The sequence below is a fragment of the Mauremys mutica genome, chromosome 1 (genome assembly GCF_020497125.1).
Source record: "Mauremys mutica isolate MM-2020 ecotype Southern chromosome 1, ASM2049712v1, whole genome shotgun sequence".
Lineage (NCBI taxonomy): Eukaryota > Metazoa > Chordata > Testudines > Geoemydidae > Mauremys > Mauremys mutica.
The window spans coordinates 193,709,710-193,737,429 of record NC_059072.1 but is presented as its reverse complement, the minus strand read 5'-3'; the positions used below and the strand labels follow the sequence as shown (position 1 = coordinate 193,737,429).

The 27,720-nt window shown below is 42.7% G+C and overlaps 1 long non-coding RNA gene across 1 annotated transcript; it reads left to right on the top strand.

Moving 5' to 3' along the window:
- Positions 1 to 690: 690 nt before the first annotated feature.
- Positions 691 to 27,506, top strand: LOC123361746. The gene is made up of 3 exons (XR_006576214.1): positions 691 to 934; positions 24,639 to 24,746; positions 27,403 to 27,506. It is a non-coding gene; the product is annotated as an uncharacterized LOC123361746 (long non-coding RNA).
- The last annotated feature ends 214 nt before the right edge of the window (positions 27,507 to 27,720 follow it).

Here is a 27,720-nt window from a genome sequence, read left to right as displayed (position 1 = left end):
AATGTATTATTGTGAAGCAGTATGGTCTCTTGGGAGCAGTATCAGTTGCTGGGTTTTTGTTTTTTGTTTTTGTTTTTGCATTAATAGTATTCTGCTCTGAAGATACAATGGATATGGAACCAATATCTTTTGTCAACTCCACTACAACAGCTAGTGAGGAAACTTGGAGATTAGAGATGCACTCTCCCATACCTTGCCCTGCAGAAAATAAACTCCCGGGTCCCCCACCGCCTCATCACACATATAGGAAATTGTCTGCAGGAAGCTCCATGCACAGGTTCCTCTGAGACTCACACAGTGGAAATGGAAAACAAAGGACCTGATTCCCTTCTCTCACACCAGTGTAAATCATGTTCACACTTTATAGGTATAGTTGCAGCTTTCATAAAGAAAAGCAAATGTGACTCTTCTACAAGTGTGTGGAAAACCATTGTTCCAGAAATGGTGTTTACCACCAAGCTTTGATTCAAATAACTCTGTGTGCTGCAGTCCAAATCCTATTATAATGTTGATTCTTAGACAAATACAAAGTGACTGAATACACAAATAACAGTTTGTTGTGGTAGGTCCTCTGCCTACTGTAAACGAATTGCTGAGGCTGGTGACATCAGCAATAGTGATGTCACAAAAGGGGGTGGAGCTTCTGGGTTTTTTGGTCCTGGTGACAATTGCAGAGTGGATCTCAAGAAAGGGAGATCTGGGAATGGTGATGGGCCCACCACAGGCAGTTGGTGGGCCAGACAGAAGGTCTGGCTAGACTTGCTTGGAGAGGGGGCTAATTGAAGAAGGGTTAGTAGAACTCTGAGGAGGGAACTTGAAGATCCTGAAGAGAGCTCAGAGAAAGTGAGGGACTCCCAAATCCATCCTACTAACCCAGCAGCAAGGGTTGGTGGTGGGAAGTGACACTGGGCACAGACAGATCATGGCACAATATGTATGTACATTTCTAGATAAATAAGAAGCTCTAGGTTGACTCACATAGTCTGGGTAAGATGAGAAGTTTTTGAGTATTAAACTATTTCTTTAACGTTTCCAGTTCCATGTGAGTTTATATTTGTTCTTAGTGTAAGAAATGTGATGCTTTATTTTAACTAGCTCTAAGACTAAGCCAGATATGTACTACTAAGTTATTTACTAAGTTACTCTAGGTCTAAACAAGACAAGGAGTGAATATTGGATGGCAGCAATGATATTAGATAAAGCATCATCAAGTTCACTTGTGTATATGTCAGCTGTTCATGAGAGACGGAGTGGGTCCTCAGGACCACATTGTAGCAAGACTGAATGGCCAAATATGGTTCATATTAAACATTCTACCTTGAGAAATTTAGCTTTGGATTATCCCTCTTCCCTGCAAATAACACCGCCTTCCCCGTTTCAGCTGAAAAGTGTACTCTTGGTTTGAATTTTTTTTTTAAATCTGGTGATAAATCCTGGATTACCATAGAGGGGAATTAGACATTGAATCACATGGCACTATATTAAATGATGGAAGCCTAGGCCCAGATTGTGCACTCTCTGAAGGAAGGAAGGTCTCCATGAGATTGATTTTACAGAGTTGCCTCCAAATTCTTCTGTTAGGGCAGTAAGGTTTGACTCCTGGATACCAGACTGGGGAAGTCCTCAAGGTTCCATGGGCCCTGAGATGTGCTGGATGCACAGGGCTGTCTATACAGAATTCCTGTGCCTTTATATTAGTTCTGGGGTCAGACACTTTCCCTTACCCCCGCTTCCCCAAAAACTTCCTGAAAGCAAAGGTCATGCAAATGGTTGACCTATTTTCCTTCATGAAGATGAATGGTTGTTAGTACAGTGATGGGAAAGAATGATATAAGAAAGATAAAAATAATTAGAGCTACAGTATAACAACCCCCCTGTATTTCTATAAGCACTTGTAGTTAGTTTCTGTTTTATTTTGAACTGTTTCAGTTGCTTCACAGAATATGTATTCTTTCAGCAGACAAAAGCCTTCCCATAATCTGTTCAGGATTGTTTATTATTCCATTTGCATTTCATACTGCTGTTTTATTTTATTTTCTTCCCCATGTTTGAATCTTGATAAATTAATAGTTTGCAATGAAATAATTTAGGTATCACACCTAATTTAATACAAATATTTTTTGCTATATAAAGGTGGAAGGTGTATTAAAAATTACCTACAACCTGTTATATATTAATGTTGGGATCACCATTTTCTATAGAATTGAAACTTTTCAAAGTGTAATTTTTTTTATGACATTTTACTTTCATGGACAAAGTTAATCTTAGACAAGCTAATTGTAGTGAAATTTGCAGATGCTTTTGATCTGAAATGTAATATATTATTAATAACAATCCTTTTTCCCCTCATTAAGAGGCTAAAACGAGCATATTACAAAGAAATGTATTTAACACTCATTTTCAGGAACAATATTGTATTTTTTCTCTTTGATTGGAGCTTGTTCGTTTTCTTTTTAATGTGCTGACAAAAAAATAGAAGTGAAGCTAAAAAGAAAATTTTCTTTAAATTAAAATACAAGACACTAATGATCTTAACTAAGTGTTCTCAGTAGGGGCCTTCTTAACCAGAACTTTCATTATTGGAGAAACACTTTAAGTATGCAGGCTGCTATGGTAGATGAATAAGCCAGCATTGTAAAGATTGTTTACATTACAGTGAGTGTTTACGGAAAGTAATATGCTTCTCAACAATTTTTTAAACTGTAAACATCCACAGATGTCCAGGAGATATTTTTTTCATTCTTTCCCTCTCCTCGCTCCCATTGTAATTTGGAATGCAAAGGAAATTTGCTTACCAAGAAATGCATTTAAATTAGAACTGGTAGAAAATTTAGTGTTTAACTTGTTTTTCAATGGAAAAATAGATGTAGACAAGATTTTTTGGTGTGTCTTTTTTCCATGGAGAACTTAGACTTGTCAAAAACAAAAGCAAACAAAAACCAGAAACCAAAACATTCTTGTCCTAAAAGTGGAACATGTTGATGCAAAACCAAAACAATTGACTCAGAAATGCTGCTGTAGTGACTAGTGGAAGTTGTAGTTCAGATAGGGCATGGCTTCATTCTTATCTATGGGCCAAGGTCTCCAATTTGATACCTCTCCCATAATCCTCTACAGTTGGGACCTCCCATAATACATTATGGTGACTTAGCAAAAGGAAAGACCATGGTACATCATGGGAGAAGAAGACAAGCTATGGAGCGCAGCCCAGAGATGAAAATGGGGACATGAGGCATCCAAATTACAACCATGGTGATATTTCTAAAAAAAAATGTTTTCTGTTTTTGGCACAAAACTTCCATTTTTCAATTATTTTTGTCAGTCTACATTTTCTCTAGGAAGTGGGGGGGGAATCTGTTGAGCAATAAAATAATGGTGAATTGCCAGCTCCACCCAAATGTACTAAAGAAAAGCAGACTAAAAGCTAGAACTTAATCTTTCCATTGAAAGTATCAGATATGTTGTGTAAAACTAATTTCCAGTGGTGCCACCTATTGGTAGGGTAGCCTTACTGAAGTGGCAATGTTCTGGTGGAAAGTTGGTACTTAAAATTATTTTGTAGCCAAAAGAATTGCCATACCAGTTTAGAGCGATGATCCATGTAGCCTAATATTGTGTGTCTGTGATTAGCTGATTCATAGGAAAGTATGAAACTTATAAATTGGATAAATTTTCACTAGCATGCCTAAAGCCTAAGTCATTGACTGTTGTCTTATGCCTTGAAACATGAGTTTATAATCGTTATACATTTTTGTCCAAGGTGCTATAACTGTGGATCATATTAGTATTATTCATTAAGAATGACCAAAATAATATATTGTGGCAGTGAGATCCATACATTAGTTATGCATGGTTTTATACACAAAGTCCTTTTATAACTTCTAAATGTGCTGCCTTCTAATTTCATTGGTAGTCCCCTTGTTTTTGTATTAGTAGAGCCCATCTGACATTTTCCTCCACCTTTCCTTATTTTATCTATTGCCATTTTATGTCATCTTTTTATTCTTCTCATCTCTGCTCTTCAGTGAGACCTATTTCCATGCCAGATTTCAGTTTTCAAAACTCAGCTCTTTTTAGCTGTAGAGCTGTTCCAGAAAAAGGTCTCAAATGTTTTATAATGGGGAAAAAAATCCTCATCTTTGTCACCCCCAAATGTCTTACTAAAAAATGGCCTAAGCTGTTTTTTGTTGTTGTTGGGTTTTTTTAAATCAAATTTAGTCATACACTAGACTGAAACATTTAAGCTTAAACATGTAAGAACGCTATAAGTGTCTGATAGTGGGGTGAAAGTAGAAACTGTTATGCAGCCTTAATGATAGCACTCACTGTTCTGCTATTATTACAGAAGCACTTTTCTCAATTCCACAGTTAAGGCTGAGTTGAGTTTTGCACTTGAAGCAGAAATTCAACCACTTTATTACGTATGAAGAAAATAGTAGTGCTCCTCAAAAGTATAGCAGTGACTCAGAATACAGAATGTATTCTCTAAGGGTATGTCTACACTACAAGAGTAGTTCGATTTAACTTAGGTCGAATTTGTGGATTCGACCTGATGAATTCGAATTTGTGTATCCACACTAAGGACACTAATTCGACTTTGTGAGTCCACACTAACGGGGCAAGCGTCGACATTGGAAGCGGTGCATTCTGGGCAGCTATCCCACAGTTCCCGCAGTCCCCGCTTCCCATTGGAATGCTGGGTAGAGCCCCCAATGCCTTCTGGGGGAAAAATGTGTCGAGGGTGCTTTTGGGTAACTGTCGTCATTCAACCATCACTCCCGCCCTCTCTCCTTGAAAGCGCCGGCGGGAACTCTGTTCGCGCACTTTTCTGGTCAGTGACAGCGCGGATGCCACAGCACTGCGAGCACGGAGCCCGCTGCGATCATCGCTGCACTTATGGCCGTTGTCAACTCCTCGCACCTTATCAAACACCTCTTCCAAAGTCAGCTGCTGAGAAATCGGGTGAGGAGGCTCTGGCAGCGCGGTGAGGACGTGAAGTGTGAGAGTGGCACAGACCTCTCACAAAGCACGGTACGCCGCGCCGTGGAGATTATGGTGGCAATGGGTCACGTTCATGCTATGGGACGGCGATTCTGGGCCTGGGAAACAAGCACGGACTGGTGGGACCGCATAGTGCTGCAGGTCTGGGATGAATCACAGTGGCTGCGAAACTTCAGGATGCATAAGGGCACTTTCCTTGAACTGTGTGACTTGCTGGCCCCTGCCCTGACGCACCAGGACACCCGGATGCGAGCAGCCCTGAGTGTGCAGAAGCGAGTGGCCATAGCCCTCTGGAAACTTGCAACGCCAGACAGCTACCGGTCAGTAGCGAACCACTTTGGCGTGGGCAAATCTACCGTGGGGGTTGCTGTGATGCAAGTAGCCCACGCAATCGTTGACCTACTGCTCTCAAAGGTGGTGACCCTGGGAAACGTCCAGGTCGTCATAGATGGCTTCGCCGCGATGGGATTCTCAAACTGCGGTGGGGCTATAGATGGCACTCACATCCCTATCCTGGGACCGGCCCACCAGGCCAGCAGGTATATTAACCGAAAGGGCTACTTTTCAATGGTGCTGCAAGCACTGGTGGACCATAGGGGACGTTTTACCAACATCTACGTCGGGTGGCCGGGCAAGGTTCATGATGCGCGTGTGTTCAGGAACTCTGGTCTGTTTAGACGCCTGCAGGAAGGTAGTTTCTTCCCGGACCACAAAGTAAGTGTCGGGGATGTGGAGATGCCTACAGTGATCCTCGGGGACCCAGCCTACCCGCTAATGCCCTGGCTCATGAAGCCCTATACAGGCGCCCTGGACAGTGACAAGGAGCTCTTCAACTACCGGCTGAGCAAGTGCAGAATGGTGGTGGAGTGTGCTTTCGGACGTCTCAAGGGGAGATGGAGGAGCTTACTGACTCGCTCGGATCTCAGCGAAACCAATATCCCCATTGTTATTGCAGCTTGCTGTGTGCTCCACAATCTCTGTGAGAGCAAGGGGGAGACCTTTATGGCGGGATGGGAGGTTGAGGCAAATCGCCTGGCTGCTGATTACGCTCAGCCAGACACCCGTGCGATTAGAAGAGCCCAGCGGGAAGCGGTGTGCATCCGGGAGGCTTTGAAAGCTAGGTTCCTCAGAGAGCAGGGTAACCTATGACTGTCCAGTCTCTTTACAGAGAAGCTGAACCTGCCCCTGTTTCAGTTACTATTGACTTTTTTCAGCGGTTATATACCCCGTTCACCAGGTTTCCCCCCTTCCAACAGACGTTTAAAAATAAAGTTATTGGAACATTTTTAATTAACAAAGTTTTCTTTACTAACGAATTCTCGTTCAAGGGTTCCAACAGGGACGCAGACTGTGGTGGGTACGGTGTGCAGTGATGTACAGACCGCTTCTACACTCGAGGACTGACAGGCTCCTGCTCCTACAGCGGTCTCTGGGGGGAGGACGGTTACCGGAGGGTGTGCAGGAAGGGGTGGGTTTGCAGGAAGGGGTGAGGGGTGTGTGGGAAGGGTGAGTAGGTGTGGGGGGATGATGGCTCTGGCTGGGGCTCAGAGCATCGGAGAGGTTCATGGCTAGGGTGGAAGGGCATGGTAAGGGCAGCCTGCCTTGCCATTTGTGGATGCCAGGCGCTCGGACCCTGGGGCAACATACACCTCCCAGACTGACCTGGGGCAGCAGACACCTCGCAGAGTGACCCGGGTGCCTAGTGACTGCACTCTGTGTGTGACCTGCTGTTGATCGAGCCCCCATGTCTGTACCCTGTTAATGGAGGCTGTCCTATGCAATTAAAAAACCCCTCCCCCCCTTCACACAAAGTCTTCTGACAAGGAAAACGTGACGGAAACAGTGAATAACAACAAACTACTTTTAATACTCAACTACACAGTGGGGGGATGAAAACTGGATTTGGGACTGGGTGATCCAGGAAGGGAAGCACTTCTCATACTTTAGGGAATGAGAGCTGTTTGGTACATGAGCGCTCTGCTGGGGTGGAGTGACAGTTTTCACGGCCCTTAGTGCCCCTCCTTCTTGTGATTTTTGGTGAGGGGGGGACAGGACTTTGTGGTGGGGGAAGGCGGTTGCAGATACAGTTCAGGGGGGCTCTCTGCTCCTGCCTGCGGTCCTGCAGAACATCTACAAGGCGCCGGAGCGTGTCCGTTTGCTCCCTCATTAGTCCAAGCAGCGTTTGAGTCGCCTGCTGGTCTTCCTGCCGCCACCTGTCCTCCCGTTCGCTGTGTGAGCGCTGCTGCTGAGAGAGGGTCTCCCTCCACTGGCTCTGCTGGGCCGCCTCGGCTCTGGAGCAGGCCATCAGTTCAGCGAACATCTCATCCCGAGTCTTTTTCTTTCGCCGCCTAATCTGCGCCAGCCTCTGTGAGGGGGATGCCGGGGCAGTTCGGGAAAGAGCCGCAGCTGTGTGATGTGAAAAAGGAAGTGATTTCCTTGCAAAGATACATGTTTGCGAACACTGAACACAGTCTACTCAGTTTCTGTGAACAAGACCATACAGGGCACCTACTCTCATGTGCTCTCAGGACAAGTTCGAATTTTCGGCATTCGCTTTCATTGCCTGGGGTCTTGCACTGGAGATCGGACAAGCGGGGCAGGACAGCAGAATCCGTGTAGCAGCCAGGCCTGGTAAGCCGTAAACTTTAGGCTGCTTAACAGTTAATGGATAGCAGTGCCCTCCTGCTGCAGGCAATCTGGAAAGCATAAAGTCTGACCCTGTTCCAGCCCCTCGCGGCTGTCCCCGTGAAAGATCCCTGTATGCTTTTCCTCTGCAGCCTACAACACGTGGCTGTTAAACGACGGTCATTGTTATGCAAAGGAAAAGTCAAGCATTCACAATAGTAACATTAAAGTAATTCCCTTACTTAGATGCAGCAGTCGCCGAGCGAGATCACCCTGAGGCGGGTCTCCAGGAGAAACAGAGAGCACATGCTGCGTGAATCCCTGCACAGACCAGGGCCCTATGCTGCCATGCTGGTCGAGGCGATGCTCTCATTATACCTCCTGATGGCCTGGCGCGGAAGAGTGTGCTTCCACGGAGCACCCAACAAGGCACCTCTCCCCAGGAACCTCCTGCGGAGACTTTTCGAGTACCTCTCAGAGAGCTTCGTTGAACTGTCCCAAGAAGATTTTTGTTCGATCCCTATATGCATTGACCTTCTTTTTATATAGTTTTTATTCCTGTTTTGTTAAGAAATAAATGTTTATGTTGTGTATTTGGTTGTCATGGTTTTGTTGCTATGGCAACTGAGTTAGATTATTATGGGTTGGCTCAACCGGTTTCAACCGGCTGAGGAGCTCTCTGTATATATGTAAATAAAATGGAGGTTTTGGTTAGCTGCCTGCTCTCTGGCCTCAAGTGATTGTTTCCTACACCGGCTGCCCCAAGGATATAACACTGGCGATGAGGGTGAGACTCCGGTGCTGCTCCAGTAACAGAAGAAGTAGAAGTTAAGGTAAAGAACAAACAAACAAAAAAGCTGCTTGTTTGCACTGACTGTGAAAGTGAAACTAAAAATCATGGCTACTCTGACCAGGCCCCTGGAGCCTTTTGATGAGAATACAGAGCAGTGGCATGTGTATACTGAGCGTTTTGAGCTTTTTGGTATTGCAAATGACATTACAGAAGCGAAGAAGGTGCCAATATTCTTAACTGTTGTAGGGGCTAAAACCTACTCTCTGCTACGCAGCTTACTACACCCTGTTAAGCCTGAGACTAAATCTTACAGTGACATTGTGGAAATCCTGGGGTCTCATTTCTCCCCAAAACCACTGGTAATTGCTGAAAGATATAGGTTCCACAAAAGAGACCAAAAGGAAGATGAAACAGTGGTACAATTTGTAGCCATTTTAAAAAAGCTAGCAGAACACTGTGAATTTAAAGAAATGTTACATGATGCCCTGCGTGACAGGTTAGTGTGTGGCCTGTACAGTGAAGCTATACGGAAGCGCCTACTGACAGAGGCTCAGCTTACCTTACAGAAGGCTGTTGATATTGCTGTCTCCATGGAACTGGCTACAAGGGAGGCACAATACATCGGTGCACCCCCTAGGGTGCAAAAAGCGTCACAAGAACCGACCCACAAAACTGTGCAGAGTCAAGAATGTTACCGCTGTGGTAAGCCGGGTCACCAGGCATCAGAATGCTGGTGTAAGGACCTGGTGTGTCGACACTGTGGCAAAAAGGGACACATTGAGTGTGCCTGTAAACAAAAGAAAAAGAGGCCTGTGGTCTGGCCGACAAAAAGAGGAACCCTGCATACCCTAGAGCAGACCCAGGATGATCAAGGTGACACCTCATCGCAAGAGGAAGTGCCACTGCATGTTTTGTCTTTGGCAATGGGCTCACATGAATACTGGGTAACCCCGTTATTGGATGGCAAACGTATACGCATGGAACTGGACACCGGTGCAGCCGTCTCACTGATCTCCGAGACTGTGTATAAAGAAAAGCTACAGCATCTTCCGCTTAAGGCAACAAAAACTGTTCTGAAGACGTATACGGGAGAAGCTGTGCCTATGCTGGGCACTATTGATGTTAAGGTGGAGCTCAATGGACAGGTGGCTAAATTGCCACTGTTTGTAGTGAGAGGTAACTACCCAGCCTTAATGGGTAGGTCTTGGCTTGGGAAGATTCAACTGAACTGGGCAGAAGTGCACTGGATGACTAAAGAAGAAACCAGTCTAACCCCTATACTAAGGAAACATGCTGTTGTTTTTGGAGATGATTTGGGAAGTATGAAGGGAATCACTGTGACATTGAACATTAAACCTGGCAGTCCACCAAAATATCTGAAAGCCCGAACTGTGCCATATGCCATCAGGCCAAAAGTTGAAGCAGACCTGGAGCGCCTGGTCACCAATGGAGTCCTAATACCAGTTACCCATAGCTCATGGGCCACTCCTATCGTTCCAATCGTGAAGAAAGATGGCTCTCTCCGGATTTGCGGTGATTTTAAAGTCACTGTCAACCCAGTGTTGTGTGCAGAGCAATACCCGCTTCCCCGCATCGATGACCTCTTCGCAGGCCTGGCTGGGGGACAAAAGTTCAGCAAGATTGATCTGAGTCAAGCATATTTACAGATGCACGTCGATGAAAAGTCCCAAGAGCTGTTGACTATTGTGACTCATAAGGGGCTTTATCGATACTGTCGTCTACCCTTCGGAATAACATCTGCTCCCGCCCTGTTCCAGAGGACTATGGACCAGATCTTGTGTGGCTTGTCAGGAGTTCAGTGCTATCTGGATGATATCCTGGTCACTGGAAGAAATGAAGAGGATCACTTAAAGAATTTAGAGGCTACCCTACAAAGACTGGAAGAGTATGGCCTACGAGTTCGCAAAGACAAGTGTGAATTCTTCAAGCCCTCTGTTGAATATTTGGGACACATCATTGATTCTGCAGGTCTTCATAAGGCCCCTGCAAAAGTTAAAGCTATTGTGGAGGCTCCCCCACCTCGAAATGTAAGCCAGCTGCGCTCGTTTCTAGGACTCCTGAACTATTATGGAAAGTTCATCTCACAGTTAGCCACACTGCTAAAACCACTTCATGAGCTCCTTGGGCAGAACAAGGCCTGGAAGTGGACTGAAGCCTGTGATGTTGCGTTTAACAAAGCTAAGGATGCATTGCTAAATTCTGAAGTTCTAACGCACTTTGATCCATCCTTACCACTGCAATTGGCCTGCGATGCCTCCCCTTATGGAGTGGGAGCAGTTGTGTCACATATTATGCCTTCAGGAGAAGAGAGACCTATTGCTTTTGCTTCACGCACTCTAAGCAAAGCAGAAACTAACTACGCCCAAATCGAACGTGAGGCATTAGGAATTGTTTTTGGAATTCGGAAGTTTCATCAGTACCTGTTTGGGCGAAAATTTACTCTTCTCACAGACCATCGACCTCTGACATCAATTTTTGGACCTTACACAGGCATTCCCCCATTAGCTGCTAGTCATATGCAACGTTGGGCATTGTTACTTTCAGCACACACATATGAAATCAAATATCGGAAATCCACTCTACACGGCAATGCAGATGGCCTCTCAAGGTTGCCTTTGCCGGTCAAACACCAAGATAGTGCCCACAAGGAAATCTTCTACTTTGAACAGGTAGAGAATACACCCATCACTGCTACTCAGATAAAGAAGGCAACTCGCGTTGACCCAGTATTGTCCCACGTTATGGACCTGGTGATGCATGGAACATCTCGACAAACCTCTCCGGTCTCATCCGACCTTGTTCCCTACATGTCCAAGCGGACGGAGTTATCGGTCCAATCTGGTTGTTTGTTGTGGGGGAGACGTGTCATTATTCCACCACCACTGAGATCACAGATGTTAGAACAGCTACATTCCGGTCACTGTGGAATAGTGCGCATGAAGGAAATTGCACGAAGCTATTTTTGGTGGCCTGGACTGGACAGCGCTATTGAAGAGAAGGCAAAAGCTTGTATGTCATGTCAGGGTGTGAGGAATGCACCCCAGTGGGCACCCCTACACCCATGGGACTGGCCTGAAAACCCGTGGCAACGTATTCACGTTGACTTTGCTGGCCCCCTTGAAGGAAGCATGTTCTTGGTGGCAATAGATGCCCATTCTAAATGGCCAGAAGTCTCTATAATGCAGTCCACTTCTGCAGAGAGTACTATCCAAAAACTACGAGGACTCTTTAGTCGTTTTGGTCTGCCAGAACAACTTGTGAGCGACAACGGACCGCAGTTCGTTTCTCAGGAGTTTCAAAATTTTATGAAAGCAAATGGGATACACCACATCACGTCAGCACCATATCATCCGTCCACCAACGGATTAGCTGAAAGATTTGTGCAGACAATGAAAAACGCTTTGAAATCAGCAAGAGGACAACACTCCATTCAAAAGCGTCTGGATACCTTTTTACTTTCCTACAGAAACACACCTCATGCTACGACCCACGCATCTCCGGCCTTTCTAATGATGGGACGACAGCTGCGCACTTGCTTTGATCTGCTGAAACCTTCTGAACCCCGACAAATTGTGCAACATCAGCAGCAATATCAAGTCATCAGACGGGCACCCAGAGCAAAAGACCGAACCTTTAGCCCGGGACAGCCAGTTTTGGCTCGGAATTATACTTCCAGAGCTAAATGGGTTCCGGCCACAGTCATCACTCAAACAGGACCTGTTTCCTACACAGTCCGGACTGCAGAGAATCTTACCTGGCGGCGACATGTAGATCAGCTGTTGCCAGGTCATGCCAGTCCTCAGGACCCATCTGCAGTTGAGGGGTCTGACTTCACCTCTTCTGGTGAGGGATCGAATCACAAGTCACCTGTTTCTGACTGTTCTCCTCCATTACTGCCAGCGGCTGAGATACCCCTTTGCCCAGCACGAGCTGATACCACCTCCTCACCTGTTCGTGCTGCGGACCCTGAGCCCCTAGTGCTTTCGGGTGCAATAACACCAGTAGTTCGCCGTAATCCACCTAGAGACAGAAGGCCTCCTCATCGGCTGGATCTTTAGCTAGGGCGAACCCACGGTTATGGGGCAAAATAATCCCCAGGGTTTAGCCGGGAATGGAGGCAGTCTACCCTCCTTCTCTAGTCTAGTGTGTGTTTTATTTAGGGGATGTTCTTATTAGGGGGGGAGGAATATGTTGTGTATTTGGTTGTCATGGTTTTGTTGCTATGGCAACTGAGTTAGATTATTATGGGTTGGCTCAACCGGTTTCAACCGGCTGAGGAGCTCTCTGTATATATGTAAATAAAATGGAGGTTTTGGTTAGCTGCCTGCTCTCTGGCCTCAAGTGATTGTTTCCTACACCGGCTGCCCCAAGGATATAACAGTTTACATGTTTATAGCACTTACCGACTGATCCTTCCCCTGATTCGGAGTCCGGGTTAACGGCCGGGGAGGGTTGGTAGGGGATCTCTGTGAGGGTGATGAAGAGATCCTGGCTGTCGGGGAAAGCAGTATTGTAACCGCTGTCGCCTGCCTCGTCCTCCACAAACCCTTCCTCATCTTCCCCATCGGCGAACATCGCCGAGAAACTGCCCCTCGACACTATCCCATCCTCAGAGTCCACGGTCACTGGTGGGGCAGTGGTGGCAGACCCACCGAGAATGGCATGCAGTGCCTCGTAGAAGCGGCATGTCTGGGGCTGGGCTCCGGAGCGTCCGATTGCCGCTTTGATTTTTTGGTAGCCTTGTCTCAGGTCCTTGATTTTCACGCGGCGCTGCGTTGCATCCCGGCTGTATCCTCTGTCTCTCATGGCTTTGGAGACCTTCTCGTAGGTCTTTGCATTCCGTTTTTTGGAGCGCAGCTCCAAAAGCACAGACTCATCGCCCCACACAGCGATCAGATCCAAGACTTCCCGGTCAGTCCATGCTGGGGCCCTCTTTCTACTCTGAGATTGCATGGACTCCTCTGCTGGAGAGCTCTGCATCGCTGCCAGTGCTGCTGAGCTCGCCACGACGTCCACACAGGAAATGAGATTCAAACTGGCCAGACAGGAAAAGGAATTCAAATTTTCCTGGTGCTTTTCCTGTATGGCTGATCAGAACATCTGAGCTCTGACTGCTGTCCAGAGCGTCAACAGAGTGGTGCAGTGTGGGATAGCTCCCGGAGCTAGTAAGTTCGATTTGCATCCACACCTAGCCTAATTCGACATAGCCATGTCGAATTTAGCGCTACTCCCCTTGTCAGGGTAGAGTACCGAATTCGAACTAAAGAGCCTTCTAGGTCGAATTAAATGGCTTCCTGGTGTGGACGGGTGCACGGTTAATTCGAATTAACGCTGCTAAATTCGAATTAAAGTCCTAGTGTGGACCAGGCCTAAGAATTTGTAAATAAATTGGGAATTAGTTTATGAATTAAATGAAAGCATGAGGCCTTAAGAAATTTCATACCTGTTGTCCAGCTATTTCTTTCTCCCCAGTGATCTTAACAAAAGGAATAATCTTATGCACAGGCAGCATTTGAATATTCTTTCTTAGTGTAACAGTGCTGCCTTTGGTGGGACCCAACTGAGACTGCCAATTCAGGACAAATTGCTTAAAGCAGGGCAATAAAAGCCCAAGGCTGGGGTTGCTGTGCACACCAGCACAAACCAAACCAGCCAAACAGAGAAGACTTTGGTTTTACCCAACCGCCTAACAATGTCACACAAGCAATTTCCTTAGACACTCCAGTTTCCCAGTATCACCACCACTGCCACTCGTTATGAGGAGGAATTATTATGAAAACCAATACCCCAGTAAAAGAAAAAAAGGTTCTCTTGATCACAAAGGACCAACCCCCAGACCCAGGACAATATAGAAGTTAGATCTTACCCACAAATCATGCTGTTGCCAATCCTTTAGAATCTAAAGGTTTATTAATAAAAGGAACAAGATATAGATGAGAGCTAGACTTGGTTAAATGGAATCAATTACATTAAGTAATGGCAAAGTTATTGGTTCAGGCTTGTAGCAGTGATGGAATAAACTGAAGGTTCAAATCAAGTCTCTGGAGTACATCCACAGCTGGGATGGGTCATTCAGTCCTTTGTTCAGAGTTTCAGTTTGTAGCAAAGTCCCTCCAGAGGTAAGAAGCAGGATTGAAGACAAGATGGCGGAGCTGCAGCACCCTTTTTATAGTCTCTTGTCATGTGTCCTTTCTTTCTTTTTCCAAAGACAAGCATTCCAGCACATGGCATGAAAAAAACCTTAGAGTTCTGTCCATAGGCATGTCCCTGCATGCCTGACTGAGTCACGAGGTGTATCTGCCTTCTTTCAATGGGTTAATTGTACAGCTGATGGTCCTTAATGGGCCATCAAGCAGGCTAGGCAGTGCTGATGCCAAATTTTCCGGGGTGTCACCCAGAAGCATAGCTCAAGTTTGAAATACAGACAGTATAGAGTCAATACTTGTAACTTTAAATACAAAAATGATACATGCATAGAGATAGCATAATCATAACCAGCAAACCATAACCTTGTCTTAGACACATTATTTGACCCCCTTCAATGCCACTACAGGACCTCGGTTGCCACAATGATCTGTACCAGTGGTTCTCAAACTAGGGCCACCACTTGTTCAGGGAAAGTCCCTGGCAGGCCAGGCCGGTTTGTTTACCTGCTGCGTCCGCAGGTCTGGCCAATCGCGGCTCCCACTGGCCGTGGTTTGCCGCTCCAGGCCAATGGGGGCTGCAGGAAGGGCAGCCAGCACATTCCTCATCCCGCGCCACTTCCTGCAGCCCTGATTGGCCTGGAGCGGTGAACCGCAGCAAGTGGGAGCCGCGATCGGCCAAATCTGCCGACATGGCAGGTAAACAAACCATCCCAGCCCACCAGGGATTTCCCTGAACAAGCGACGGCCCTAGTTTGAGAACCACTGATCTATACAGTCCCGGTTTATGTCAATAAAATCACACTTAGCATTAATGATATTTTTCCTGTTTATTCTACATAATTGAAATATTTTTTTTCACTAAGAGTTGATGAATAATGTTGTATTTCAGTTGAACGACTCTTACAAAATGGCTGCCATCACCCATTGTTCTCAATAGACTAAGGCAATACATTGTTCTGACAAAATGGCTCCTGGCTTTGCTATCACAGTGGTGGTTACCATTTTGAAAGAGAGTAGCTATGGTCTCCATCCCTTTGAGAATAATGGGAGGTGGCAGCCATTTTGAAGATGACAATTCTTTGAGTCTTTCCAGATTTTTAAGAACCAACCTCTGCAGACAGCTCAAGGTTCAGCTATGACAATTAGTGGCAAAATTATTAAATATTAATTTAATATCATAATCTTAAATATTTCCCATTAAAAGTAATCTGTTGAACCAGATCTACTCAGCTCAAATAGTACGTGGGGACACTATGCATGTGGGAATGTAGGAGTGCAGGAGGAAGGGGGGATTTGTGTGTTGTGGGCAACAATATGGCAGATGAAATTCAATGTTGGTAAATATAAAGTAATATACATTGGAAAAGATGAAGGTGTCTAAATTAGCTGTTATCTCTCATGAAAGAGATTTTTGGAGCCTTTGTATCTAGTTCTCTGAAAACATCTGCTCGATCTGTAGTAGCAGTCAAAAAAACTAACTATGTTAGTAACCATTAGGGAGGAGAGAGAAAATAAAACAGAAAATATCATAATGACAATGTTTAAGTTGATGGTATTACCCACACCTTGAATATTGCATGCAGTTCTGGTTGCCCCATATGAGAAAAAGATATATTAGAACTGGAAAAGATACAGAGAAGGGCAACAAAAATGGTGAGCGACAGGGGTGCTGGAACAATTTTTATAGATGAGGAGCTGAGAGACATTGAACCAACTAAACCCTGTATATGATGGAAACCACTTGAAGCCACTAGGTGCAGCAGCATCCCTCATTCCAGCACCTATGATGAGCGGTATTTAATGTAAGGAGAGATTAAAAATGACTGGGACTGTCCATCTTAGAAAAAAGATGACTAAGGGAGGATTTGGTAGAGGTCTATAAAATCATGAATGGTGAAGAGAAAGTGAAAAAGGAAGTGTTATTTACCCCTTCACATAACACAAGAACCAGGGGTCACCCAATGAAATTAATAGGCAACATGTTTAAAACAAACATAAGGAAGTTCTTTTACACAACACACACTCAACCTGTGGAACTTGTAGCCAGAGGATGTTGTGACATTCAAAAGTATAACTAGGTTAAAAAAGAATTAGATAATTTCATGGAGGATAGGTCCATCAATGGCTATTAGCCAAGATGGTCAGGGATTCAGCTCAATGCTCTGGGTGTCCCTAAACTTCTGACTGCAAGAAGCTGGGACCAGATGACAGAGAATTAATCACTCAATAAATTGCCCTGTTCTGTTCATTCCCTATTTAATGGTTTTTGCCTGTGAAAATTAAGATGGTCTTGTGGTTAAGATGCTAGATTGTACCTTAGGAGAATTGCAACACCCATGAATATATTTTACCTTATTTTACTGATATGTATATTCAACCTTAGCCCCATGTTAATATAGCCTTTGTCTGAGAATATATAATGGAGCAAGATTGTGGTATTTAAGCAATAGCTCTGTTTGGGGACTACCACCCCAAGAGTAAGATCAGAGATGGTGTCTCAGGCAGATAGTCTCTCCCATAGGATGAGCAATCATCTCTATCCAGTCCTGTTGCTCTTCCGGCATGTGTGGAAAGGACATTTGATATCATGACCATGGTTCCACTTCACCCTTCCTCGACACTCTCTCTGCTGCTCACTTTTCAGCAAGGAGAAGCAGAAACAAAGCACCTGAAATCTCCAGAGTGCAGGAATTGCACAACTAAGCAAGGCAGGACAAGCTTCTAAGTCAGTCCTTCTAGGCCTGCATAGATATGGAAGGGCCACTCGCCATCACACCCAGAATGATTGTCATTTATTTTTGGAAAGTGTCTCTCCAGATTAGCAGAGTTATTTTAAGCAAATTCCCTCATTTCATTTTCATCCCAGTATAGCACAATAACCGTTCCTCATTCAGTCATATTCTCCAGAACTTTAATTATTTATTACTCCTCAAGGTTTGTTCTTTGTGGGTAGGATCATCTAAAATTTATCCTGATCAGTGTCCACTTAATTAACTACAATTAAGTACTAGAGTTTATTGGGAAATCAAAGATACAGGAGAGCAGGATGAAATTTATTTCCCATGAAAATCAGAGTTAACAGTTCCAAGGGACTCTTCTGTGATTTGCCCATAGTAATGAATAATATGGAGAATGTTAATGAATACATTATGAATGACACCTAGCTGCAGCGATAAAGTTAATGATAACAACGTTCTGTCCTCAGGAAGCAATCTGATTTCCCCATTGAAAGCAATGATCTAGTGCAGTAACTATCGCAGGCTAGGAGAATCCACTTCTTTCTAAATCTATAGCTCATAGGTCAGAGACAATGACAGAGAGAAGTTACAGTATGTTCTGTATGCACTGTTAAGTTGCTATAGTGTTGTGGTTATAGGGCAAACTACAACTTAGATGCAACAGGCATGGCTCCCTGCACCTCTCTGTGGATGGAACTCAAACATTCTTAGAGTGGATCTATGGGCAGCAGTAGTCCCCTGTTGCCAACCATGTTAATGTGACTGGCCAACTGTGTTAGTCATCTTTAAACCCTAATCTTTCCAGGTGCCTGTGATAACAGCTGATTAAAGTTACTCAAAAACAGCATCTTCAAAACATTCTTATTACTATTTTATTTTATTAGCTAGCTTTTAATTGCCAAAAGAAACATAGCATTTAGGAAAATGGGTTAAAACAAAAGAGTCCTATAAGAATGTTTCATTATCTAATCTTCACCACTCTATCCACAGCTCAGGTAGTTCAAGCTTATTTCCAGCCCTGGGTTGGGAGAGCCAGCCTGGTTGCTGAAGTCCCTGTAACTCCTGTCTCCGTTGCTGTCAGTTTGGGTGCTAGCTTCAGTCTGTTGATAAGCAGCTTCCCTCCTCTTTCTGAAGCCAGCAACTTTAAGATTTAGGTTCATCTTTGATCCTAGGTTTTGGTCTTGGAAGAGTTAATCATTCTACGTTGGATGGAACCAGCTAATTAGCTATTTCCCAGTTGATGGCCCAGCCATTGTTATCATAACTCCTTTGAAGCTATTAACCCAGGTATTTTAGTTTTGCTGTTCTTCCATTTCCTGTTGTTTTCTCCCTCAACATGCTCTTTTGATTTAACTACATAACAAATAAACCATCATAACAAACACACAGAGGCATGTACCATATTCTGAAAAGAATAGATATTTCCTAGTTCATCACATGTAGCAACATCAAACCACATAACATTTTGGAAAAACATGGGAATTTGTGAGTGTGAAATGTCACAAGCAATAGCGTATGAATTTGGAGTAGCACCAATGGGGGGAAATGCTGATTTTTATAGTTTATTCTAAACAGATATTTAGGCAAGAGTTTAGTACTTGTTTGACATTGTGAGCATGCTTCAGAACCCACTGAAGACAGTGAAGGAGCTTTACAGAGGACATGAAACTTGTATATAAACTCTAAAGATAAATGATGACAAAAACAACTAAAGAAGAGGCAAATAAGGTTCATAAAACTTTAGTCTATTGGGGCTAAACCTCACAAATACTGTTGGTAAGAAAATTAAATGTAAAAATGCCACGGGTAATACTGTAGCAAATTGTTTGCAAACTATTCATTTTTATCAGACATCTGAAATTTTCTACCACATGTGTATTTTGGCTCCACATTTGGCATAAATCAAAGTTGTTCCATTGTCTTATATGGAACTAAGCTGATTTACATCGGCTAAGGATCTTGTCCATTAAAAATGTGAGCAATGATTGCCAAAAATATGTTAATGGGAGACAAACAAACAATTTTCCCCCACTGAATATTTTTATTTATTAAACGTTTTTGGAGGGAGAGGGTGTCAGAAAATGACTGGGAGAGATCAAAATTCTTTTCAGAGGCTATGTTTGTTGTTTCCTTTAAAAAATTCAACACTATAGGTAACTCTAATAGACATTGCTATAATCCAAAGGCCTATTTAGGCTGAAAGGATTTAGCCAATAAAGTTACACAAATATCTTTCTGCTACTGAGGAACCAAGATGTTTTTTTTAAATAGTAGACTAAATTAGTCTCCTAAACCCATATTTAGGCACCTGCCTGATTTTCAAAAGTGCAGTGCATTCAGCAGATTCCTTTAAGGTCAATTAAAACTGCTTTCGGCTCGGCAAATTTGAAAATTATATCACTCATTTAAAATTTCTTACATGTGGATGTTGAAGCCTAACTTTAGGCATCCATTTTGAAAATGTTGTCCAACATGACTTGGGTACTTGGATATAATTAGGCAGGGTTTAGACACTGGCAGAGAGAGATTAGCAGCTTCACAGGAGAATGGCAGGTGCTCGGGTAATGTAAATTGTCATAGCTTATTGATTAGCTCAAGTCTGCACTAGAGATTCTTGGCAACAGAGGAAGTAAAACCAGGAGTAATTTCTGAGTACAAGGTCAGGAATGATAGAGCCACTATATGGTTGAATCTTAGGTTATGTCTACATTACAGACCTGTGCAACTGTAAGGTCTCCTGTGTAGCTGCTCTATGCTGTCCCACCGCTGGCATAATTAAACCACCTCCCAATGAGCAGTGGTAGCTATGTCAGTGGGAAAGTGTCTCCCACCAACATAGCACTGTCCACACCGGCTCTTCTGTACCCCTGACCGAAAAGAGTTTTGCCAACTAGTGCTAGTGTAGACAAAGCCTAACTCTCAGTAAATGTTCTTAAAGGTGTGTTTACAAGGTTTAAGTAGACATGAGGTTAATCAGAAGCTCAATTTTTTTCCCCACCTTAAGTGTCTGAAAAGTGTGGTTTTTTTCCAAGAGTGTATGAAAAAGATATACAACTCAGCTCACAATTCTTAAGAGAATGACAATCAATCTTGAGAGCAATATGACAGATTATACTGCTGGCTGCTTGAAAGGCCATAGAATTTTATAAATTAAGAACCCTAATTCATCTCTTTTTAATCATGTACCCTTGGTATCTTCTAATCTATTTGCAGTTATCTGTTCTAGATAAAATGGCTCCATGTTGAGATGAGGTTTGCTTTAGTGCTTTAATAGTTTTGGTTGCTCATTAAAGAACTCCTGTATTATTTTTAAAAATACACGGTTTTAAATTTATCAACAAGCAGCTATTGTTATATTAACAAGAGCTTGTTGAAAAATTTCAACAGAAATGAAAATAAAATCATTGTTGTTGAATGTTTCCACAGAAAACTTTTAATGTCTGGTGAAAAATTGAAAGCCAAAATGTGTTGGGCAAAAATGAACTATTTTGATTCAGAAATGCTGCCGTATGCCTCACGGAAGGTGTTGTTCAGTTGCCTCATGCCCCTATTTTACTCTATAGGCTGGCCTCCCTATGTTTAGATTATGCCTTTCATGATGCAACATTGTCTCCTTTCATGGTGAGGGAAAGTGATTGCATAATGAGAGTCTCTGGCCATGGTGCCTCATGGGAGATGTCTTCTTGGTAGTCCATCAATCCGATGATGACAAATCTGTGCAGATCATCTATTGTTGGTCTCATAGTGTGCCCTCTGATGGCTATACAAGCCAATTCTAGAGGTGCACATTTTGCTGCAGATGGTGCATGGGAAGTTTGCAGTCAGTGGGTTGTGCGCTGCTGGTGCTCTGTGATGTCATTCGTGTGCCTCTTGTAGATACTGGCAGCGGTCTTCCTCAAAGGCGATGCAGGTATTTCTGACTGTTGCACGCCACTGTGTTCTGTTGCTGGCGGCGTCCTCAAGGTCCCTAACTTTGATACTGCTGCACTGCAGATTGGCTTTGATGGTGTCCTTGTAACATTTCCATGGACGACCTATATGCTGGATGCCTTGGGAGAGCTCACCATACAGAAGCTGGCGGGGGATTCTGTTGGCATCCATGCGGCTGACATGACCGGTCCAACGTAGCTGTGACTTCATGATCATCATTTCGATGCTTGTCATCTGGGCTCTCTCGAGGACCTCAAGATTGGGCACTTTGTCTTGCCAGCGGATCTTCATGATGTTGTGGAGGCAGCGCATGTGGAATGCTTCGAGCTGCTTGATGTGACGCCTATATTTCATGTCCATGTTTCGCACCCGTACAAAAGAGATGAAAGAACATGGGAGATGTACCATGGAGCCAAACTCATAGAGGAGAATGGCAACATGAGAACAGCAAACTACAACTCCCATGAGGCACCATGATAGGAAATCAAAATCAAAATATTTCGTTTCTTGGTACATTTTTCAGGGATTTAGCTTTTCAACAAAAAAACCCATAATTTTCTGTGGAAACTAGATATTTTCTGTGAAAAGTTTATTTAATTGAAAACCCAATTTTCCACCCAAACAGTTTTCATAGAAAATTATCAACCAGCTCTAACACTAACCCTCTGGTTAATAGTCTGTAGTGAGAGTCACAAATCAATATCCTTAAGGATTTTATTCTCCTTTGTATCATTTTGAGTCTGTAATTTGAGGCTGCCCATCTTTTTTATCAATGTGAATCACTCTCTGTGTTTCTCTCTAACCACACATCCATAACTTTTTAAAATACCTATTATGCTGGGTAGTATTAACTAGATAAAATTGTCATGCATCCTGTTCCAAAAGACAGAGAGAAAAAAACATTTGTTGCAATATCCAGGATAATATTCATTAAATCAAACTTACCAAACATTTGTCGGTGTCACATTTTACATCAAACACCTGATAGATACATGAAACTTCTTTCACCTTCACATTAGGAAATATTGCAAATTTAAGAACAGTTTATCCTGACAATTTCAGTCTAGAGCAGGGGTGGCAAACCTCTGGCTCCAGAGCCACATGCAGCTCTTCAGAAGTTAATATGTGGCTCCTTGTATAGGCACCGACTCTGGGGCTGGAGCTACAGGTGCCAACTTCCAATGTGCTGGGGGTGCTCACTGCTCAACCCCTGGCTCTGCCACAGGCCCTGCCCCCGCTCCACCCCTTTCACCCCCTCCCCTGAGCCTTTCCGGCCCTCACTCCTGCCCCACTCCTCTCCCGTTCCTCTTGCATGCCACAAAACAGCTGATTGGGAGGTAGGGGGAGGGAGAGGGAGGCACTGATCAGCAGGGCTGCTGGTGGGTGGCAGGCGCTGGGAGTAGTGGAGCCTGGGAGCTGATGGGGAGGAGGTCAGCTGCTGATGTATTACTGTGGCTCTTTGGCAATGTCCATTGGTAAATTCTGGCTCCTTCTCAGCTCAGGTTGGCCACCCCAGGTCTAGAGGTTCAGTTCTAGTTGTTAGATCCCAGTTCTATATAAAAAAAACAATTTGGGTTATTGTTAATGCCTAGGAAAAATACAAGAAAGGCTTTCAATTTAATGCCCTTATTTACAGAACAAATATACAGTTCAGCCATTGCAAATTCAAGCAAGTAGCCCTTTTAATCTTTTCGCCCTGTTTCTATTTTTTTAAAAACAGTTTTTAGTGTAAAAATGCCAAAATTTACATTATCAAGCTTTTGCTGCAATACCAGTAACCCAGTTTAAAATGTTCCCAATTTAAACTTTTAAAATCTTGACTTATAGTTGCTGGAAGTCCCTTAACAATAATGATGCTCCAAAGTGTAACTAATATCTACAAAACAGGAGGAGGAACTAGCGAAAGGAGACACAGAGATGGATTCGGAGGTCATTAACACTGGTGCAAATCTGCTGAAGTCACTGGAATTAACTAATACTGCGATCAGATCAGATCCCAGATGGGAATCTCCCCCTCACAGACTAACATATAGGAATAGAGATGTACTTGCATTTATTGTGTATGTGACATGAGTTATGTGATTATGGATATTGTTAGTCTGTTGTTGTTCATATGAAAGCAAAAAGAACAACCCAGAAGCTTAGAATTTTAATAATGTCTCAGTTGCCATGTTGGTTGACGTACTATACTCCGTGAAAGTTTTATCGAACAAAAGTCACGTTATATCAAATGGACAGCTCCTATTGGTTCCCACTCTAGTTTAAAATAGTCATAATTTTGGTTCAGCAGTCTCAGACTGTACTGTCCAAATATACATGATATGTGGTATTTGAAAGGCCCCAATCCAAAGCCTAGTGTAGTTCTTTCCACCAACTTCACTGACCTTTAGATCAGGCTATAAGTAAGTTTGCACCTCAGAAAGTTGGTCTAGGAAATAGTTACCAGATCTGAAATGACTAATAAGTAGGCTTTTCTTCATTCTTCACCCCTACATGGGGGAAAAATCACTTTTGTAACAGACTGTCCAGTGTGTGTAATAATACTTGATATTGATAAGTATTATTGAAGACTATGGAGACACTGAAAACATAGTTCCTTTAAAATTATGAGCGGGAAAAATTGAGAGAAACTGACAAATGTCTTCAGGTAACATTAAATTTAAAAGCATGCCTTGGTCAGAAAGGCCATATAGACAAATAGAGCAATGATCACCTCTATCCATAAATTCTCTGAGAAACTAGTATACTATGAGAAATCTGCTAGGCAAGATTATGGTTTCAAATGTGTTAGTGAGTGGGGTAAGAATGGTGACTCCATGAATGATGAATTGGGGCCTATATTTATATTAGTTGTGTGTGTGTACTCATGCACACACATTCGTAGTATTAAAACCCATTCCATTATCTCTAAATACTTTATGTAACAATATATTTGTTTTATTTGGTAAGTTACATGTATTAAAAAATGGATTATCAATAAAAATGTGGAGAAAAAAAACCCAATTCTGAGATTAAGAAGAAAACCTCATAAACCTAAATGTCATTGATTTTTTTTAATAGAGACTATTCCCTGAAGCGACTCAAGGGTCTGAATAAATCCCAAATGTATATAGTTTAATTAAATAAAATATTTCCTTCTTGAAGTAATTTGGCTATAAACAATGCCCCTCCCCCACTGTTTAAGCCCTAATATTTATGGCACTTTCATTAATGTGCTTACAATAAATATAGTAAGGGAGACATAAGCACATTAATAATACATATGTGACAGTCAGCAGCGACCCTCTAACAGCTAGTAGCCTTATAATAGCTGGCAACCATTAGGGGAAATTGGACACCTCATGGACACAGTAGCCTGAACTTTTGAACTGTCTTCCCTTATAGATCTTGAGGCAGTTAAAGCTGGTCCTAAGCCGATTTTTGCTGAGCAGACTGCAGAAGTGCAGGGTCTGCTAACCACCAATCAAATGCTAACACGACCGAAGCCTGTGTGTAAGTGTGTATAAAAGATTCTTGGTTTTTGTATGGAGTAGAGTTTTTGTTCCAAGGTACAAAACTCTCCTTTCTTCTGCAGAATAAAGCAACTTTTCCTTATCCCTGTCTGGCTGTCATTGGCACTCAGCTAGGCGGACCTGACATTTCGGTAACAGTTTCTAGCGACCCAGATGGGACCCTCCTAGCTCAGACATTGGACTCCTGACGGCTGCGGCGAACTAGGAGCGGCGCCACCGGGGTGCTTAGCCCTTCTTCCTCACTTCACCGCGGCCCCTGGGGTTCGTGCTCTGATAAGGTGAGCCCTAATAGAATAAGGAAACACTTCCTGGGTTCTGGCAATATTCTGGTTACCTGGTTATAAAAATTTCTAAATGCCAGAGGGCGCTAGTAAGCTTTACATCACACTTGTTTGCTGTTACATACTGTGGGGGTATCTTAAACAACACCCACGCCATAAAACATTTAAATGCATCCCATTGGCGGTGCCGGGGCCAGGTATTTAGCAACTCCAAACATCAAGATGTTAAGATAAATTAGCGCCACCGAGTAGCAAAAAGCTCCCTTACCCTTTATTTACAGAGCCCCGGTCTGTATTTTATTTGTGGCCATAATGCTTATAAAGCCCTCCCGCTGGGTTAGCATGGCCAGTGTGGTGTGGCCAAAGTATTACCAGACGTTCATGTAAACACCACACTGGACCCACGCCAAATCCTCAACCTGAAGACTTATTCTCACAAGCTTTTCACACCCTTAAAAGGGGCTCGGGTTAAACGTGCCAAAAAACTCTTAGTAATCAGGCAAACAAAATTTCATTCCTTTATACATAAACTTATTCCTGGACTAAAAGTAGCAAAGCTAAAAAAAAAAGTGGTAAACATTTCTGCAGAACTTGAAAAGGCAGCTAATGCCTCCTTAAACACTTTCCAAAAGTTACAACAAAAAATCAATAACATAGCAAAAGTAACACTGCAAAATAAGTGTGTGCTAAATGTCAGAAATACTAAAGTAAGGGGGCCTGTGCTCGCTTTAAAAAAAATGCTGTTTTTATATTAATCGCTCTAGTTTAATTTAAAAAAATGTGCAGGCCATCAAAAATGCAGCTGTTGTTTTCCACACTGTATCTTTTAATCATACCCTTAATTTTAAAAACCTCCTCCCAGACCTTGAGTCATAGTTTACTGGCCTTTTCCGCAAAATTGTCAAATAAATTATTTTCTTTCTTTTCTTTCTATGTGTCGTTTAAGTAATGTTGCAATGTACAAAATGTTTGTATAGTGCTGTTACTAAGGGCTCTACTGTCCGTAGAAAAACACAATATCTCTCCCTCCAGCTTTATCGCAAATTGCGTAACGGGCCTGACAATTTAAATTATCAGGCCCGAAGGGGGGACTGTAACAGTCAGCAGCAACCCCCTAACAGCTAGTAGCCTTATAGTAGCCGGCAACCATTAAAAAAAATTAAACACCTCATGGAAACAGTAGCCTAAACTTTTAAACTGTCTTCCCTTATCAGCCTTAAAGCAGTTAAAGCTGGTCCTAAGCCGGTTTTTGCTAAGCAAATTGCAAAAGTGCAGGGTCTGCTAACCACCAATCAAATGCTAACACAACCAAAGCCTGTGTGTAAGTGTGTATAAAAAATTCTTAGTTTTTGTATAAAGTAGAGTTTTTGTACCAAGGTACAAAGCTCTCCTTTCTTCTGCAAAATAAAGCAACCTTTCCTTATCCCTGTCTAACTGTCATTAGCTCTCAGCTAGGTGGACCCGACATTTCGGTAACACATATCATGCTTCATAGATTTTGCTCTTGGAATGTCTTATCCTGCACCTATTGAAGTCAGTGGGTATCCTGCTATTACATTAATTTGAAAGAAAATTGAACCTGCATTAAGAATCAATAAATTCAACATCAAGGAGTTAAACTGTGGAGTGATTTCTCTTTTTAACCTCCATTGTAACTTATTTCCTTATTGTGACAATCCAACTCATTTTGTTGATGCTTACCTACAACAGTTTTGGAATGTGAATACATTCCAGAAATAATTTGCATTATTTGATGTGCTTTTCCCTATTTTAAAATTTAAGATTTCATTTTTCAAGTAAACTCCTGAAGCTGTATACTAACAAGTGGTGGACAATGTCTATACCACTTGAATTCCACCCACCTTAAAGGAATAGTAGAAGTAATATACTTTAACTATTAAAAAGTATTGAAACATTATACATCTGGTTCAATCAAATTAATCATATAAATTCATTATAGTGCAAGTTCTGAATTAATTACTCTTTCATAGAAAATGGAGCAATTAAAACTTCTTGTTGAAAACAATGATCATTAACGTGTATAACCTCAGTTTATTTAAAAAAAAATGGTTTAGTCCAATGTGCTAAATCCACTTTCATGAGGGTATTGCATAGCCTTCAGCATTTTTTCTATAACATTTCATTTTTTGTAAGAAACATTAAGAACATTTCTTAATAGGAACTTGTACAATTAGACAAGGTGAATAAAAAGTTACAGTAGTTGAGAGCTACTTAGAGGTTCAGTAAATGCTGAGGTACTTTACTAAAATTGAATGTAAATTACTGCTATTACCATGTCTTCATTAAGACTACTAAGGGACATTTTAGTCATCTCTGATTTTCTCTTTATAAAAGTTATTGTGACCTGCAGCTATGTCACAAGGAGCTAATCACCAAAAGAAAATGAGTCAATTTTGAAAAGAAAATGAGAGATGATAGAGCACCAAAAGAAAATGGAACTAGATGCTTTTCCCTGGAGGAACCCAGAGCAGTGAGTAGGATTTTAAGATGCCGTGTAGCTTTTGTCAACTCTAAATCCAATTTTTGTACCACATTTGTGTCTATCTTGCCCTCTGGAAACAAACAGAAAGATATGTTTAGGTTTCAGTGATAACTGCCTGAAGAAGGGTAACAGCCAAGATAATATCCGTTTCACATCACAATGACCATGAA